This window comes from Triturus cristatus, chromosome 1_1 (assembly GCF_964204655.1).
Source record: "Triturus cristatus chromosome 1_1, aTriCri1.1, whole genome shotgun sequence".
Taxonomy (NCBI): Eukaryota; Metazoa; Chordata; class Amphibia; order Caudata; family Salamandridae; genus Triturus; species Triturus cristatus.
In genome coordinates this window covers 754951520-754968880 of record NC_140579.1, presented here as the reverse complement: position 1 = coordinate 754968880, position 17361 = coordinate 754951520, and positions in this window count along the sequence as shown.

Here is a 17361-nt window from a genome sequence, read left to right as displayed (position 1 = left end):
TCCCTATCTGGCCATTGTCGTGTGGTATATCAGGGTCTGTTTGGAGTAGTGTTTTTATGAAGGTCAACTCAGTGTTTTCATTTAGGCGTCATACCTTTGGTCATCCTCCTCGCCGCTCGTATGTGTTCCCTTTTCGCTCCCCCCTATGTCGCACCTGTCTCGGTCTGTGTTTTCCCATGCCTCCAGTATCTTTCCGGAGGTCGGCAAGGGTGAGTTGCCACAATCCAAGCACCTTTTACCTCGTCAGTACTATGATTTCTGCCCCCGCCCAATGGGTTACATCGTGTTTCCAGGCTTCCATTGCTGGTCCATGTACGAATTCCCAGGCCAGTGCTATTCTTCTCCAGGCTAATACCAGGGTTAAATCTAGGAATCGGTTTCCCGATTTCCTTTTAGGAGAACAGGGAAAGAGCCCCAACAGGAACACTCCCATTGAAGGTTAAAGTATGCGCCCCACAGCTGCACACATGAATTGTATTGTTTCCTCACAGAACTTGCGTAGTGGGCCACAATCCCAAGTCATGTATAAAAAGTCTGCGTCTACACGGTCGCATATTTGGCATTTGTATCCAGTGTCTCCAAAGGCAAGCTGAAGTTTGTGAGGTGTCATGTTTATGTAATTGAACTGTGTGTACTTCAATCTAGTATTGCGTAACACTTTCTTAGGGTATGGCAACATTTTGGACCATTCTGGGTCTGTGATATGTCTATCCAGAGCAGTCTCTCAACAGGTGCGCAGTTTCGTTAGGGTTGTGCAGACCATCTCCAGTTGCGATGTATAGAACCATTTTACCTGGTGTCTTGCAGTGCCTAATGTAAGGACAGAGTGTAATATCGACTGTGATTTAGGCTCCTGTTGGCTCCCTCCCATAGCCCTCCAAAGGTGCGCAGTATTATCTCATAGGTTAAGAATTGGCCTGTTAGTAGGTCGTAGCTCTCAAGTAGGTCTTCAAATGGAGCCAGGGTTGCTTGCTGGTAGCAATCCCCCACCAGTTATGGTCTGGCATTATTCCAGGGCTTCAACATTGCTGGGGTTAGTATCTGCTTGGTGTTCCCGTGGGGGAGGCCCACCAGGGGCAGGGCCGGGGCATATAGGGGAGATTTCCCTTCTTTAAAGAGGCAGCGTTTCCAGCAGCGTAGAGCCGTGGTCTGCAGCAGGGATAGATGAGATGGTGATGTCCGCGTCTAGCATCTTTGCCAGCATCATATCCGTACAGACCCCTTGGTCAGTGCCTACTGTGCCCGTATCTGCCAACCACTGCACCAGCCACTGGAGTTGAGAATCTAAAAAGTAGAGCTCAAATTTAAGCACTCAGAGTCCTCCCTCCGCGGGTGGGCGTTGTAGGATCGACAGGGCTACCGCCTCCTCCCTTTTTACCATATCATATCTCGCAGTAGAGCATCTAGTTGTCCAAACCACGAAGCGGGAACAGTTATGGGGAGATTGCTGAAAAAGTACAGCAGGCGAGACAGCATGACCATTTCTGCAAGGGAAACCCAGGCCATGATCGGCAGTTGTAGAGTGCACCAGAAGGAAACATTTGATCTCGGAGACCGGAGGGCCATGCCAAGATTACCTTCACGTAAGTAGTCCATCGAGTGGAAGACCGGAATCCCCAGATGACTGAAGGTTGTGGGGGCCCAGTAATGCCCAACATAAAATCTAATGGGTGAATCACATTGGCAGAGATGGGGAAGAGTTAAGTTTTGCCACGGTTAACTTTGAGGCCAGACAGGAATCCAAACTGCTCTATCAGGCGCAGTGCAGTATTGGTACCCATCACTGAGGTATATCAATAAGTCATCTACATACAGGGAGATATTATGAGTGTTACCCCCTAATGGGATGCCTAGTCCCTCCCCGCCTTGGTGGAATAATGCTGCCAATGGTTCCATTGACAGTGAAAACAACAGAGGTGGCAATGGGTATCCCTTTTGTGTTCCTCGGAAGATCTCATACTGTGGGACAGTTTTCCCGGTCTGTATCCTAGCTGTGGGACGTTCATAAAGCACCCTCACCCAGTTTACCCAGCTTTCCCCCAGGCCCATGTGTGTAATAGTTTCAAGCAAGTAGTTCCATTGCATGAGGTGGAAGGCCTTCTCGAGATCTATCAACAAGAAGGCTACATGCTGTAAATAACAAGTTTCTGCATGGAACAGCATCAAGTACATCCTTTGCAGGCTGTATGATGTGTTCCTGGCCGGAATAAATCCATTCTTGTCAGCGAGAACCAGGGTCAGCGTGTGGAGTAGGAGGCAGAGCGCCAGAGTTTTACCAACGATCTTGAAATCCATGTTTAACAGAGAAAGTGCCCAGAAGTCTTTGACTTATGCCACCTGTTTAGGCTTTTTGGGGAGGGGGGGATGACCAGCACATCACCTGTGGTCTCTGGCAGGCATCAAAGTTTCAGGGATTCTGCGTAGAGCTTCTCCAATTGCGGCAGAAGCTGTGCAGTGTAAGTTGAGTTGAATTCGTCCGGGAGACAGTCGGGTCCAGGGGTTTTTCCTCACAGCCCGGATCTCGGGGACTGTCAGAGGCCCTACCAGCATATCAATAATGTGGTCGTCAAGGATTTGGGGGCACAGCAACTTCAGGAATTCCTTCTGTATATCAGGGGAGGTGCCTTAGTGATGAATAGTAGTCACAAAATAAGGCATGAAGGGCCTACGGACCATAAAATGGGTCGCCCTCAGGAGGTATAATTTGCGTTACTGGGGATCACCGCGTCTCTGGCTAAAATAGCAGAGCCACAACCTACCCAACCCCCAAACTACTTCTTGCACCTAGGTGAGGTAACTCCTAAAGTCGTGACACAGCTGTCGGTCAAGAGCTTGATATGACGTGCATGTTTGAGGGAGTTGGATGCGTCTACTCTAGTTCCTTGTTAGTTTTCCTGTCTATGTAGGTCACCTTCTTAGGTGTCCACTTTCCAGGTGAAGTTCCCTCTGGGCTCCCACTGTTTCCCCCACACATTTCACCCTCTGTCCTACCTTGAAAGCCTCCCACTCTATCAGTGTATTAGAGGCAGTCTGTCTGTTGCTGTCGAAGTAGAAGTCTATAGCTGTGCCTATGGTCGCTCTGAAACAAGTATCTTAAAGACCCAGAGTGTTCAACCGCCACACTGGAATTGGCGGGCGGTGTTCCTCCGGCTGGACTGCTAGCAAAAGGGGACTATGGTCAGAAAGCATCCACCCCAAATATTCTGTGTGTAACTAAGCGACTCAGGCCCAGTGTACCCAAGAAGAAGTTCAGTTTTGTTTGCAAGTGATGTAAGGGCGAGTAAAGAGTAGTCTCGGTCTCTGGCATGTCCTCCAGTGTCCTCTCCAATCTTGGAACCCTGCCGCAGTTTTATGTATCTGGGCACTCGACAGTGGGGGGTGAGAGCGATCTAGAACCATATCAGCAACACAATTGAAGCCCCCTCCCAGTAGTACGCTTGGGGTTAGCACCGCAGTCAAGGAGCATGTAAGCCTATGGAGGAACTGCACTTGATCTTGATTAAGGGCATGTATACTACCCAATGTGAGTTCCTGTCCGTAAATTCTGCACTTCAGCACTACATATCTACCCTCTCTACCAAACACTACGTGCAAGGGTTCGAATGGTATGCCAGTTCTGATCCAAATCAATGCCCCTTTCGCGTATGCAGAATAAGAGGTCGCAAATACCTGCCCTCTCCATCGTCTGCGCAGCTTCTCACACTACCCACAGGTAATGTGTGTTTCCTGGAGGAGTGCAATCTGCACCCCCTCATGCGCAGATATCTATGTATATTGTGATGCTTGACGGTAGAGCCCATTCGACTAATGTTCTATGTTACACATTATAGTGTAAGCCTTTCCATGGGCATTGTAAGAATCGAGGCATCCAGGTCTGCCTCCCCTCCCCCCCACACACAGAGGCGATGGGCCAGGGCCCCACTTGCACATAAAAACCCAAAACATGGATATGAAAACTAAAATTCACAGAAACCAGAACTCCCTTCTCCCCGGAGCAGCCTGGCAACGGCCAGCCGCCCAACCTACAGGCCAATTGTCCAAGACTTCGGCAGGCTCCATCCATGGGTGGGTGGAGCTTTCCACAGGGGCAGGCTATTGATGGACAAACCACTGTTTATTTCACGAAGTCCTGTGTCCGACGTAGCCAATGCCAGGCCATGCATTCAATGTTTCCAGCAGTAGTGTCCTTTGTCATGGTGAGACGATTCATGATGTCTTCTCCGTTTGGACCCCTAACGTGGAGGTTCTTCTTGGCTATAGGTCATCACCTGTTCTAGCGGTAACATCTGGCATTATGGCACTATTTGCTTCAGAACTGTCTGATTCTGAGCTATCATTTCATTTGAGGGATCTAGTTCCGGGCTCTGAGACAGTCAGTTGGTTTCATGAGGTCAGCCACCGCTTGTAGGGCTGCAGCTCTCTCCTTCACAGTTGGGGGAGGGCTCGGTCTTTTTGGTGGTTTCCGTCTTGAATGGGTCTGTGTTCTCTTTCCTGGTTACGCTATAGTTTGTGGGCGCTCATCAAAGACTGTACCTGGGTCTTTATCACCTTTGTAGGATTCAAAGCATTCCCAGGCTGAAAAAGTAAGTTTTCCCATCTAGTATTATACGAAGACGAGCTGGAAACTTCAGAGTATTGTAAGCCTTCATCTCAAAGTGGGTTTTTTTTGTGCCAAATATGAGGCTAATCTTCTCTGTAGTTCAGTGGTGTAGTCGGGGAAACTTGAGACCCAGGAGTTGTCCACGGTGAATGGGCCATCCGTACGTGTCTTCTGCAGTAGGATGTCGATCTTTATAGTGAAGGGGTTTCGCTACCACTGCATGTGCTGGGCGCCCCGAAGCCAGGGGGGTGGTGGGGGGGGGGCGAGGAGGGACCCTGTGCAAGGTAGGTTTGGTGTCCGCTATCGCTTCCAGGATTTTAGTTAGTCACTCTTGTACTGGGTCGGCCATTGATGGCGTTGCCTCCGAGACCTGTGAAGGGTCTGCTGGGTCTTCACCTTTATACGCCTTCGTTCTGGGTTTACCCATGTTAGGGTCTTATCGTGTACTTAAGAGTGTCATCAGCGGGGCTAATCTCCAGGCACCAAGGGGGTGGTTGTCGACCACGGGGGGAAGGGGCAATAACTCCAAACAACCAAACAATATGTATAGTTGTCCCCAAGGGCTTATGCGAGTGGACTTGCCCCCAACAATTAAAGCTGACCCTCCTCCGCGGTGTATCCGAGGCAGGGCTAGATGTCTGTCCTCTGAGCCCACCCCCCAGTTCTGCACATTGTGGGGGTCATGATGGAGATCGAGGTTGAGCAGTATGGGAGGCGCAGGCCTGCCCCTCCAGGCCACGCATGGGGTTGGATGAGTACTCTCACATTCCAGTTATTAGGTCCAATGAGGCACACCGCTGCATTTCCCCACTAGTGGCGTCCAGTGCTTTTTCCAGCTTGCAGGCCCCAGTATCTTGCATCTCCCTGATTTTGTGGAGGGCTGTCAGGTCTTGCCTCCCTCCACCTGGGCAAAATTGTCAACTGGGAGGTGAGGTTTGAAGTCTCTAGTGCAGGCCACCTCACCCGCCCCAAGTCCTACTTTCGTTACGAGGTGTTTGGGGCAGGGCTCAACTTCTCACTCAGTCGAGGGTTGCAGACCAGTACAGGACTCTCCCCTCAGGCAGATCGGACTGATGCCGTTTTGGGCAGTTGTGCGGCTCCCCAAGGTGCATCACCTTTTTCCGGTGCAGGCGGTGTCGCAGGAGCTAATCGGGTGGCTAATCTCTCCTCCCTCCCGTCGCAGATCCGGTGGTATGCACCAGCAGCAGGCCTCAGCCCTCCGCTCCCAAACTGGTTCTGGGCCAGTGACCCATTCAGGCTCCCAACACTCACGGCCTGATCTTCGGCAAAGCGTGTGGTTCACGGGATCCAGGCAGTCAGCTCAGCAGTCCTTCAGGCCCTCAACAAGACACGACCTCATGTTACCAGCAGGGAGGGAGGGCCACATCTCTACATCCACACATCACTGCCACTATATTGCGATCAGTGGCGACGGGGCAGATGAAGCCTCATAATAATGTGTCTCTTCCTCTCGCCTTGAATCAAAGCGTCTCAATTGATGCAGCAGACTTTCCCCTTCCTGCGCCACCATTTCAATCTCGGGCGTTGCAGGCAAGGGCTTGATTACGGCATTAAAGTTGTTGGGCCGGCGCGGAGCTACTGGCTCACACGTCGCCATTCGTGGCTCCCAAAACACGCCTCCAACCATCTATTGCATGGATACTTAAACTGAAATTTTCAATCCGTAATTCAACTAGTTGCGGCAGAATTAGCTTCAGAAATAGGTGTGTTAAACCTTATCCGTGACGATTAGCACAATGGCTCTCTAATTGGTAACAGGACGGGTGGAGGACTACTCAACGCTCATCCCGGTTTTGATAACCTTTAAGCGATCAATTACAATTAACAGCCTCATTACGATGTCAGGCGTAAAGCCTCCTCCCAACAGTTGGATTCCCCTAGACAGTGTCAGAAACCTTCCGACCACTTACAATGTTCACGGTGGGATTTCAAACCAAATGGTCTTTCCGAATCGGTTATGATCAGCTCTCGGAGCATTCATTTCGGTCAGACCCGCATCATACAACCCTACAGACTGCATTTCCAGATGAGCAATTACGATGTCGGCTTCAAACAACATGTCCGAGTCGGGTCGACATGAAAAGGCTGTGGTAAAGTGACTAGTAGGGCCACCCTCATCCTGAGTCCTCCGGTTTGGAGTCAAGGGGGTAGACAAGGAACCCCCCTGTAAAATAATGCAGTGTGGTCACCGCCACAGGGTGCAAGGTTTTCTGCAAACACCCATTTTCCCCATAAAGCCACCTGTGCTGTTGGTAGGAACACAGGCTGCCATTTAAGTCAATGTGAGTCCTTCCAAACGGTGTTCGGAAGCATAATAATCAGTCAGGCGTAACAGCTAACCACGAGTCGGTTGGAACCGTATCCAACAAGAAGTCAGGTGGTTTACTTTCCGACCGAGATCGTAATGTGGCCCCAAAGTAATAAATAAAATAAATTATTTTTAATTTAGCTGCTAAATAACTTCCCACCTTGTTCTCCTACAACCACAAAAAAACACCAAACATACAATGTAAAAAGTGCAAATAGAATTTTGCAAATTATCACTAAATTCAACATTTCAATAAAGATTAATTACTAAATAATTATTTAACTACCTGCCAAGCCATTTTGACCTACAAACTAAACCTGCCGCTAAAATGTAACTTTAAAAATATGATAGTTACACAATTTACATTTTATTCAATTAAATAATCAATAATTACTTAACTTCGCACCCAAAATCTCCAACACAACCCACATCTAATATAATTTAAAAAACATAATTTCAAAAATTACATAATAATTAATAAATGTTAAATATTTATAATTGTTTACATTTTCACCCTGTACCCCTACAAAACCAAACAAGCTGCGTCTAAAATATACAGTTATCGCCCGATTTCCAACATTCCAATGCTAGCCAAACTCCTGGAAAAACGCGTTAACTCACAGCTGAACAGCCACATTGTTAAATTCAACCTACTTAACCAGTTTCAATCAGGCTTCCGAGCAAATCATAGCACTGAATCTGCTATGACACATATTCTGGACGACGCGCTAAAAATCCTAGACAAAAACGAAGCCTGGTTAGTAATTCTACTCGATCTATCTTCAGCTTTTGACACTGTCAAACACGGCAACCTGCTCTTACTCCTGAAACACAGAATGGGAATTTCTGGTTCTGTACTTAACTGGTTCACTTCTTTCCTACAAAATAGATCCCAAAGCTTCAAGGTCAACCAAACCCTGTCCAACCCCATGCCAGTCACGTTAGGAGTTCCTCAAGGCTCCTCTCTCTCTGCCACCCTTTTCAACCTCTTTATGCAACCACTTACCGATCTTCTCAGCCTCGCCAAAATTCACTTCCACATGTACGCTGACGATACCCAAATCTACATCAAGATTCATTCACTTGATGACATCATATCACTCAACTCCACGCTACAAAAAACCCAAACTTGGCTGGCCGAAAACCACTTGAAACTAAACTCCCTCAAAACTGAATTCCTCTTAATCGCTCCCCCAAACAAAACTCCAATTATACTGGACTGGATGAAAAACCTAACAGCTATTAATGGACATCCTCTAGTCGTGGACTCAGCGAAATCGCTGGGGGTCACGCTGGACAGTAACCTGAAGATGCAGAAACATATCAGCGCCGCCACAAAAGGAGCTAACTTCCATCTGAAGACTCTACGAAAACTAAAACCCTTTCTACCGGCCCAAGATTTCAAACTAGCGGTTCAATCCCTAGTAATTCCTCGTGTGGAATATGGGGCGGTTACCCTATGCGGCCTCCCGATGGCATCGACGGCCCCGCTAAGAGCCATGATCAACTCAGCTGCGAGACTCATCACGGGCTCAAAGAGAAACTCCCACATTTCACCAGACCTGAGAGCACTCAACTGGCTTCCGTTTGAGGCCAGAATACATCTGAAAATCACTTGTATGACACACAAGGCCCTCCACAACAATGCCCCCCACTACCTAGCTCAGAAATTGGTGCTCTCATCGAGCAGCAGAGCCTCCAGGAGTGCCAAAACTCTTCATCTGAAACCTCAAAGATTTGCCAAAGAAAAAAAAACTATAACCTACCCTTTTCTTGTATGGCTCCTAGGATCTGAAATGCCTTACCCAGTGATACAAGAATGAACCCTTCCTCTGCCGCATTCAAAAAAGAAGTGAAAGCGTTCCTCATGGCTAAATTCAATTGAACTCTTTAACGGTTTTCTGTATTTTATGTTTGATGTATGCTGTTTTTACTCTCTTCAGTTGTCCTTCTGTTTAGCTTAATCTTTATGACTTTCAGATCTGTATAACTCTATCACATAGATCTCGCTATGCTTAGCTCAGGATTTACTCTTATGACTTGTAAAGCGCTCTGTTACTCTCAAGAGTCTTGTTGGCGCTATATAAAACTTTCTAAATAACCTTGAAAAATATATTACACAACTGACATAATGATCAATTAAAGAATACTTCAATATTTAATTATTATTAATTATAGTTATTATCTTCAAACTGTTTAATCCTGGAAACCTCACAATCTGCTACCTTACCATAAATTACAATTAGCAATTAGATTAAAATTATAAAGAAATTAAAAATACAAATCATATTTTTAAAAAACTTAGTTTATAACATACAATTAAAATGTAAACTATAATATATAAAAATATTTTTAAAACGTTTTACAACTATATCATTGTCAACGATATTTACAACTCAGTTTTGACAACCATATTAGTTACCCCAAAGAATTTTTGTAATTTTTAATCAATATTTCAGGATCACAATATTTAAGTAACACAATATTACAAACTTAATATTTGTGTAGCTTCATATTTTGGATTTAATATTTTGTTAATATACCGATTGAATGATTGGCTGCGTACAGGGACGTAGTTGTAAATGGAAACTGTGGTTTCAGCACTGTACACAGATGAGGGTGCGATAGCAAGTTTGAGTCTGTGCAGAATCTTTATGGTGGAGGTGACTGAGTACAGAGGATAAGGCTTTCTTCCATCGGGAGCGTCTGTTGGTAAGCATTTGTTGGTAATAAACAAATTAGATCGTTGATTATCAATTCTTTATTTTTAGCAGAAATTTGAATCTATGAATAGTGCTTCTCTATTCAATTTGAGCATTTTTGTGAGATTTTTTGCTGCGTTTCTGGAAAAGTTAGGAGGAAAAATTATTTGGACTCGAGATGTGCCCAGCGGGAGATAGTAAGTGGTTCAACATAATGATGGGGAATAATTACATGGTGAGTTCACTGGGCAGGAAGGAGCTAGTGTAGTGACGGAGGGAATAGTTGTAGGACCGTAGTGGAAGAGGACTTGTTCCAGGATGTCTGCCCCCTAAGAGGAGTAGGGAGCTTAGTCCTCTTTCTATTTCTTTTAATGTCTATCCCAAAAGGAAAGGTCCTACCTAGGGAAGAAGCCCTCTTGATTTCTATGGCTCATTCATGTAAAAATACCTTAACCTGGGAGTCACAAAATGTCCACTACAAAGAAGACATCCCTGAACCCCAATCAAAGGAACAGGCAAGACTGCACCAACTCGAGGCATTGGATGCACATGGAGGATAACCCACAGCATCTATGTGGAAGGAGTGGCTCGATCGCGTGTGAGGCCTGCAGGCACCGTGCTCATATTCAGTCCTTCATAAAGTGAATCACTGTGATACTAGATTCTGGTAAAGTCTGGTGAGCACTGAGCTCTGCATTGGCCCTCTAGGAAGAACATAATACGTCAGGGCACGGCTGAGCAGTAAGATATTGGAGATCTTGGCAGGGAGGGGTGGTGCTGGGTTACCCATTAGGCTACATTTAGGGGATTCATGGGATGGCTGCATACTGCCTTTTGAACCTTAGCAGTCTAAGGACCGGATTACAATTTTGGCGCAGTTGCACCGACTCTCCACCAACACAGCAGCACAAGGACCACCCACCTTATTACAAGTTTAATTTATGTAAGGCAGACTGTACTTCGCCTTTCCCATGGCGGTGCCTATAAACGAAGCACCACAACGGGAATGGCAGAAGAGTTCCAGCACAGCATGGGGTGGTGATGTCCATGTTGTGTCGGAACTTCGGGGGAATAAGCAAGGGGCACCTGTTGTGCCCCCCTGATTGTATCCCCATGGGCAGGCTGTAGGGTCCCCTTTGTTCCTCCACCCCCAAATTTTTCATGGGGGGGGAGGGGGGTCTCCTGCCATGAAATGGCTGGCGTAACTCTCAATATGCTGAGTGGGACTTGCGCTAATTCTGCCCACCATGTTACACTGGGACGCAGCTCCACCTCTGCCAGGCAACGATGGTTCCATGGGACAGCCGGTGGTCCTCCGCTGCAACTACTTTTGAAGTCGTAATGTGGTGGACAGACCACCGTGAGTCTGGGGCTCTTACGACCACCATATTCGTAATCAACCCCTAAGAACTCAGTAGGGTCGACTCTATAATGGATTGTTCATCACCCAGATCCACTGCCTAAAGCAGAGCCCCCACAGTGGGGGATATCGGGCTATGAATTTCTCTGTGGAGTCACAGAAGGAAGGACATGGGGCATTGCTGACATTCAAAATCATAATAAATAGGGGGTCCAAGAAAGGGGAGAAACAGGGATCATCATGCACTGTGCCCAATACCGTTCCATACTACCATGAACAGCACTGCAAAGCAAAGTGTCGGTCAGATGCAGACAAGCGATGTCGGGCCACAGCCGGTACCCACCATGCTGTTCCAGTGGGCAGCAGCCACCACACTGTAGGACCACCAGCATCGAACAATGGATTCTAGGACCTCATTAGCCACCTGTAGAGTAGTGGTCTGCTTTGAGAAAGACTATGCACAGGCAATCGGAATAAACAGATGTCGCCAGGGTGGGGTGAGGGGGGCAGTGCGTACTCTAGGGCACTTTTCCCATGCCTCCGGGAGTACAATTCAGACCACTTGATGGACAACGTGGCGAGCTTATAGGCGATCAGGTACTGTTGCATATCTAAATCAGGTCTATAAAACTGCTGAGCAGTTAGTAATTGGGTCGCAAAAGTGGGAGGGCACAAAAGGCTGACTTAGTGGGTATTTAATCAAAAAAGGTCATTCATAGCCCTGGAGCCTCTGAAAGTCACAGCCCTATGGTGGCCATCCTGCCCCACGCCAGACCTTGGAGAATCATCCCCTGCTGTCTACATCCCCACCTAGCAGGATCACCTGATCCAACTTGGAAAGAACATTGAGGGTCTGCAGAGTGCAGGCCTCACTATCAAGGTAAGCAAGTGCCAGATAGGGCAGGGCTATGTTGTATACTTCAGCCACCATTTCTGCAACCAACGCTTGTTGAAATACCAGTCATTACTCCAGCGACAGCACCGACAAGCAATCAATGAGTGACATCGGCACCACAGAGGCCAGCACCAAAAGTGGCCCAGCTGTTCTATTTTATTCATTCTTACTGGTCTTGACCAAAACCAGCAAGCGCCTTGACAGACAAGTTCCATCTGACAAAAACACGCTGCACCTAAGCTGTCCAACCTAAAGAAACTGCCTGCTTCCCCCATGTGCCCAGACCCTCACGACTCCACCCGATCCCAAGGTGGGAGCTCTCCGAAGTCTCCACTTGCAGCCTTTTTCCAGGTGGTCCCTCTTCCTTTCTAACGAGTCGCACGCAAGGTTACCAACCCATCCATGGGGGTTGCGTGGTGTTGTTCCCACTTGTGAAGAGGAGGTCGAGGGTGTGTCCTGCCATGTTGGTGGGGGTGGTGATGAGCTGTCTCAGTCAGATATTGGCTTGGTTGTCCAGGAGGGTGATGGAGTTGGGGGGGCGGGGGGGGGGGGTCGACGGGGCTGTTGAGGTGGAAGTTCAGGTCTCCGATGAGTATGTAGTCCATGGAGGCGATGGCGTGGGGTGCGATAAGGTTGGTGATGGTGGTGAATGAATCTTGAGGTCCAGGGGGTCTGCAGACTAGGGTGCAGCGAAGTGTGGATTTGGGGCCAGTCTGAATCTCTAAGTGGAGGTGGAGAGTCTCCGGGAGCTTGTGTGTGATATGGAGAGTCCTCCTCCTGGGCGGTTGGGGCAGTCCTTCCTCTGGATCTTGTATTTGTTAGGGTTGGCGGTTGTGATGTTGGGGGCGGTGTTGGTACAGGTTTCTGTTAAGAAGGCAACGCCTGGCGAAAGGGTGTCTAAAAGGTCCCAGATTTGTACGGCGTGACTGCAGGGCACGTTGAGGATGCACTTCAGGGCTTCGGTGGTGTTGGGGTCCGACGTGGGGGAGGAGACTGTGGGGTTGTGGAGGGTGGTGAAGGTCTGTTGGGAGTGGCAGCAGGACTGGGTGTGTGTGATTTTTGGCATAGGCAGCTGGCAGTTGTTGTTCCTCCCAGGGTTGAGTGCGAGGAGCGCTCCTCAGTCGTAGTGGCTCATGTTCAGAGAAGCAGGGTTCCTGCCGCTGGTCGCAGACGGGCTTGCCTTTGGCACACATTTGGCACACCAGCAGCGGGCAGCAGTCATTAGACAGGGAAGGGGGAAGGGAAGCGCAGCTGGAAGGCGGGAGTCGGCAGGGAGGAGGGTCTGCGGGGGCAGTTGTGGCAGGAAAGGGTGACAAACTGGCACGGGGGTACATGGACGATGGTGCCTTGGTCTCTCGGCTTTGGTCGCCTCTTCTGTGAGAGTGCCTTTTGAGGGTCTGTCTGGTCTTACGGTGCTCTGCGTCGACTGTTGGCTTGGACGTGGTGTGCTGGTGGTTCCTTTCTGTTTCTCTGGCACTCCGGCTGGACTTTAGGGGCTTAGCGGTCCTCTTGCTGGGGTCTGTTGATCAGTCTGGGTCTGTTCTACCAGTCCTTTTGTTGCGTTTATCTGTGGGGGTTGTACCTTCTGGTTCTGCTGGTTTTCTTCCTTTTGTTTTCGGGTTGCCTTTTGTGTCGGCTTGCAGGCTCGGGGGTCCTCGGCTCGTTATCTGTGGGTCGTCTTCTTTCCTGTGTTTTAGGCCGGGCGTACCTCCGTGATTCGGTCCACAGTGTTGGGACTGGCCTATCTTTTCTGTTTGTTTGCCCTTCATTTGGGCATCTTTTGTGGTGCTCTGGGATGATGCTTGGACCGTTGGCCTGGTTTTTTCCTTAGCTTGGTATGGCTCATTGCGTAATGGAGATAAGCAAGAGGGACGTGGAGGTAATATTACTTACCGGTAATTACATTACTCTTAGTCCTGCTCTCGCTTATCTACACTGCGGCTCACCATTCTTCCTGGTGGCCTGGCCAACTGGCTATGTTGGCTTGATACATACAGGTATTGTGTACGGGGCGATGTCTTTTTATATTGGTAGGGGAGTGTCTACGAGGCACACGGGCCTCATTGCATAATAAAGATAAATGAGAGTAGGACTAGGTGTAACGTGGTTACCGGCAGGAAATATAAGCATTTTCACTATTATCGTATTTATTGGAGGGATATTTAAAAAAAAAAATGCGTTGCGTAAAGTGGGAATTGTACGTTTAACTATTTTTATTATAATATTTTGCGTAGTTTTAAATACATTTTAGTGTGAATAGTATATGTATTAAATGTTATATTTTATTACATATTTTTTCAATTGGTTTTTTTTATTCAAAATTATGATAATTTTAATTATTGTTTTTTCATGAGTGAAATATCTTTTACCAAATTTTTAAAAAGTTGTTTTGTTTTTTAATTAGAATGGTGTTTTAGTAAAGATTTTATTAGTATATGTATTTTTTTACAATATATAATTATTTTTTAAATTGATATAAATTAAAATTATTAGCTTAAAAAATTATATATTTATTATATATGTGTTTCACTTTGTTGAATGCTATTATTTAACTTACTTTTTAAAAGTCTATAAAATAAATAATATTAAGTATAATGCTAGTAATTACATAAAAAAATTGTTGATATTTCTGTACCTCAGATTATGAACATAGGATGAGAATATCTTTGTAATCGATATGTTGGTTGCAATATTTATGTATCGCAATATTTTGCGGTCGATATTCTGTCAGCGAACCTTCACCAGGGCAGATATGACGAACCGCCTGATGAAACTTTGGTCCTGATATTTATTATATATGTGTTTCACTTTGTTGAATGCTATTATTTAACTTACTTTTTAAAAGTCTATAAAATAAATAATATTAAGTATAATGCTAGTAATTACATAAAAAAATTGTTGATATTTCTTTACCTCAGATTATGAACATAGGATGAGAATATTTTTGTAATCGATATGTTGGTTGCAATATTTATGTATCGCAATATTTTGCGGTCGATATTCTGTCAGCGAACCCTCACCAGGGCAGATATGACGAACCGCCTGATGAAACTTTGGTCCTGATCCCTCAACCGTGTCACGTACGAAATGGGTCCCACTGAAATGCATTACAAGTATCTGTATGCAGTAAATGTTATTCGTCTCATAGCAATGCATTACACGTAAAGACGCAATGTATTTTATGTTTGACTTACCTGCTAAAATCAATAACACAGAAAGTACATACCTATATACGAAGTTTGTGGTATCTAAATTGATATAAATGCTTAGCAATAACCTCTGATAAGCCTAAACTTCCCACCCACACTGCCACAAAATAGAGCATGTAGTGGTCGTCATTTGAGCCCTGTAAAGCAAGAAGGGTCATCTTAACTCTACACAGTATACCTTACTTGGGTGCACTACATAGAGATCCAGGTTCCTACAATGCCAATCAAAATAGGTTTAATATTTTCCTAATATTGACTTGTAGATTAATTAAGGCTCTTCACAAGGAGAAGAGAGCATGTCCGACTTCAAAAGCACCATAGGTAACACATCCAGAACCTTACGACGTCTGTGCGACACACCTGAGTCAGCCAGAATAATGGCCCCTTCTTCAATAGTGATTTTCCATGTAATTTCCAAAGCACAATTCCTTGATTTAATGATGGCTAGACCATGAGTAGACATTGTGTACATAGTCTAAGGAACAGCCCTGGACACTGATCATGTCGTCCTGTGGAGTGTGTTATTAACCCCCTATGTAGTTATCCAGATGTCCTGGAACCCATCCTTGTTTGGCTGTACTTACACTGAAACCCTTTAAAAACGTTTTTAACACCTGAACCCTTGGGTGACCATGAAAAACATGCAAAGTATATTTGTAACATTATTATTACTATTGCTATACCACTAATCTACTTCAAGATGAAGTCCTTAAATGTGCTCCTTAATGCAAAAGAGAAAATCTTTTGCAAAATGTAGAAAAAAATAATGCGGTAACACTGTATATTGGGTAATGAGTTTTACAATTAAGGGGCAGATTCCGATCCGGGTCGGACAGCACTCCGACCGAGACAGATCCGGAGTGTTTTCCAAACGAGCTGGGGTCCTGCAGTCCGACCGACCGAGTACGATGAGGCCGTATGCTGTCGGACTCGGTTCAGTCGAACTCCCATAGAAGTCAATGGGAGCCGGTCGTACATGGGCTCCCATTGACTGAATGGGTACGTCGCGGACAAGTGCGCCCCCTACAGTGGGTACGCGTCGGTGCCATCCGAACCGTACATACATGTGTTAGGGAGACCCATGGGTCTCCCCCTGTGTCCGAGTTGTAAGTCTGCGGGTGACGGGGGGGTCCGTCGCGGACCCCCGAAGTCCAACTCCGGGAGCTATTGCGAGCCGGACGCTCAGACTCGATCCGGCTGTCCGAATCGAGCATCATACTAGCTCAGTCGTGAAACGTCTCCATTGCACGCCACGGTTTGCTTGTGACCAAGTTGTACCGAGCAGTTCGGAACCGGAAAAGATTCGGACGGAGATTTCGCGCTTGTTCGCATCGTACTTCGACCCGTGTACGACTCGGACTGAAAATCAGCCTCCGAATCGGATACGCTAATGCCGTAAACCGATTCGGTGCCCTTCCGACCTAGATCGGAATCGGCCCCTAAGTGGTATACCATATATAGAGCAAGCTTCTGCCAACATCCAACTTTTTAAATAGGACCACACTCTGCTCTGGAGATTTTTCTAAATATACACTAGCGAAAAGCAAAAATACTGCTGTTCAGTTTCATATTGTCATGGGAACCCTAGGTTGTTTTTGGCAGGTCATATGGTGCAGAGCCAGAACATCGTGCTAAAAATATTGTGGGTCAAGAATATCGAAAGAAAAATATTGTGGTGCAGACTATCAATTTTGTGTATTTAATATAAATGTAAAACATATCGAAGTGTTTAATATAGTTTGCAGAAATATAGATGTTAAAAATATCAATTTTTGTATTAATGTTATGTATTTTAGTAAATATGTTATGTTTGTGATGCATGTATTTTTTGTATAAGAATTGTTTGTATTTTTATTATTTGTGTTATGGTGAGAAGAGTGGGAAGTAGTATATTTTTAATTGATAAATTAGTTAACTATTTTGAATTAATTAGTAATTAATTATGGTAATTGTGCAATTAATGTTAGGTGTGTTGTGGTGTGGTGTTTATAGGTGTAAATTATGAGAAGTAATTTATTTTTAATTTCTGAATCAATAATTAGTTAAAAAAAATTAATAAGTAATTTTGGTAATTGTTTACTTTATTTTCGGTGTGTTGTGCATATTATAGTGTTAAAGAATGTGCATTCAACAAATGTGTATTCATTTTTTTTATACTAATTTGTAAAATCATAATTAATTACGTTAAAATTTGAAAACCAAAAAAACATTTAAAACATAAATGTCTTTATTTTGTTCCCTACTATATAACACTACCACCACCACT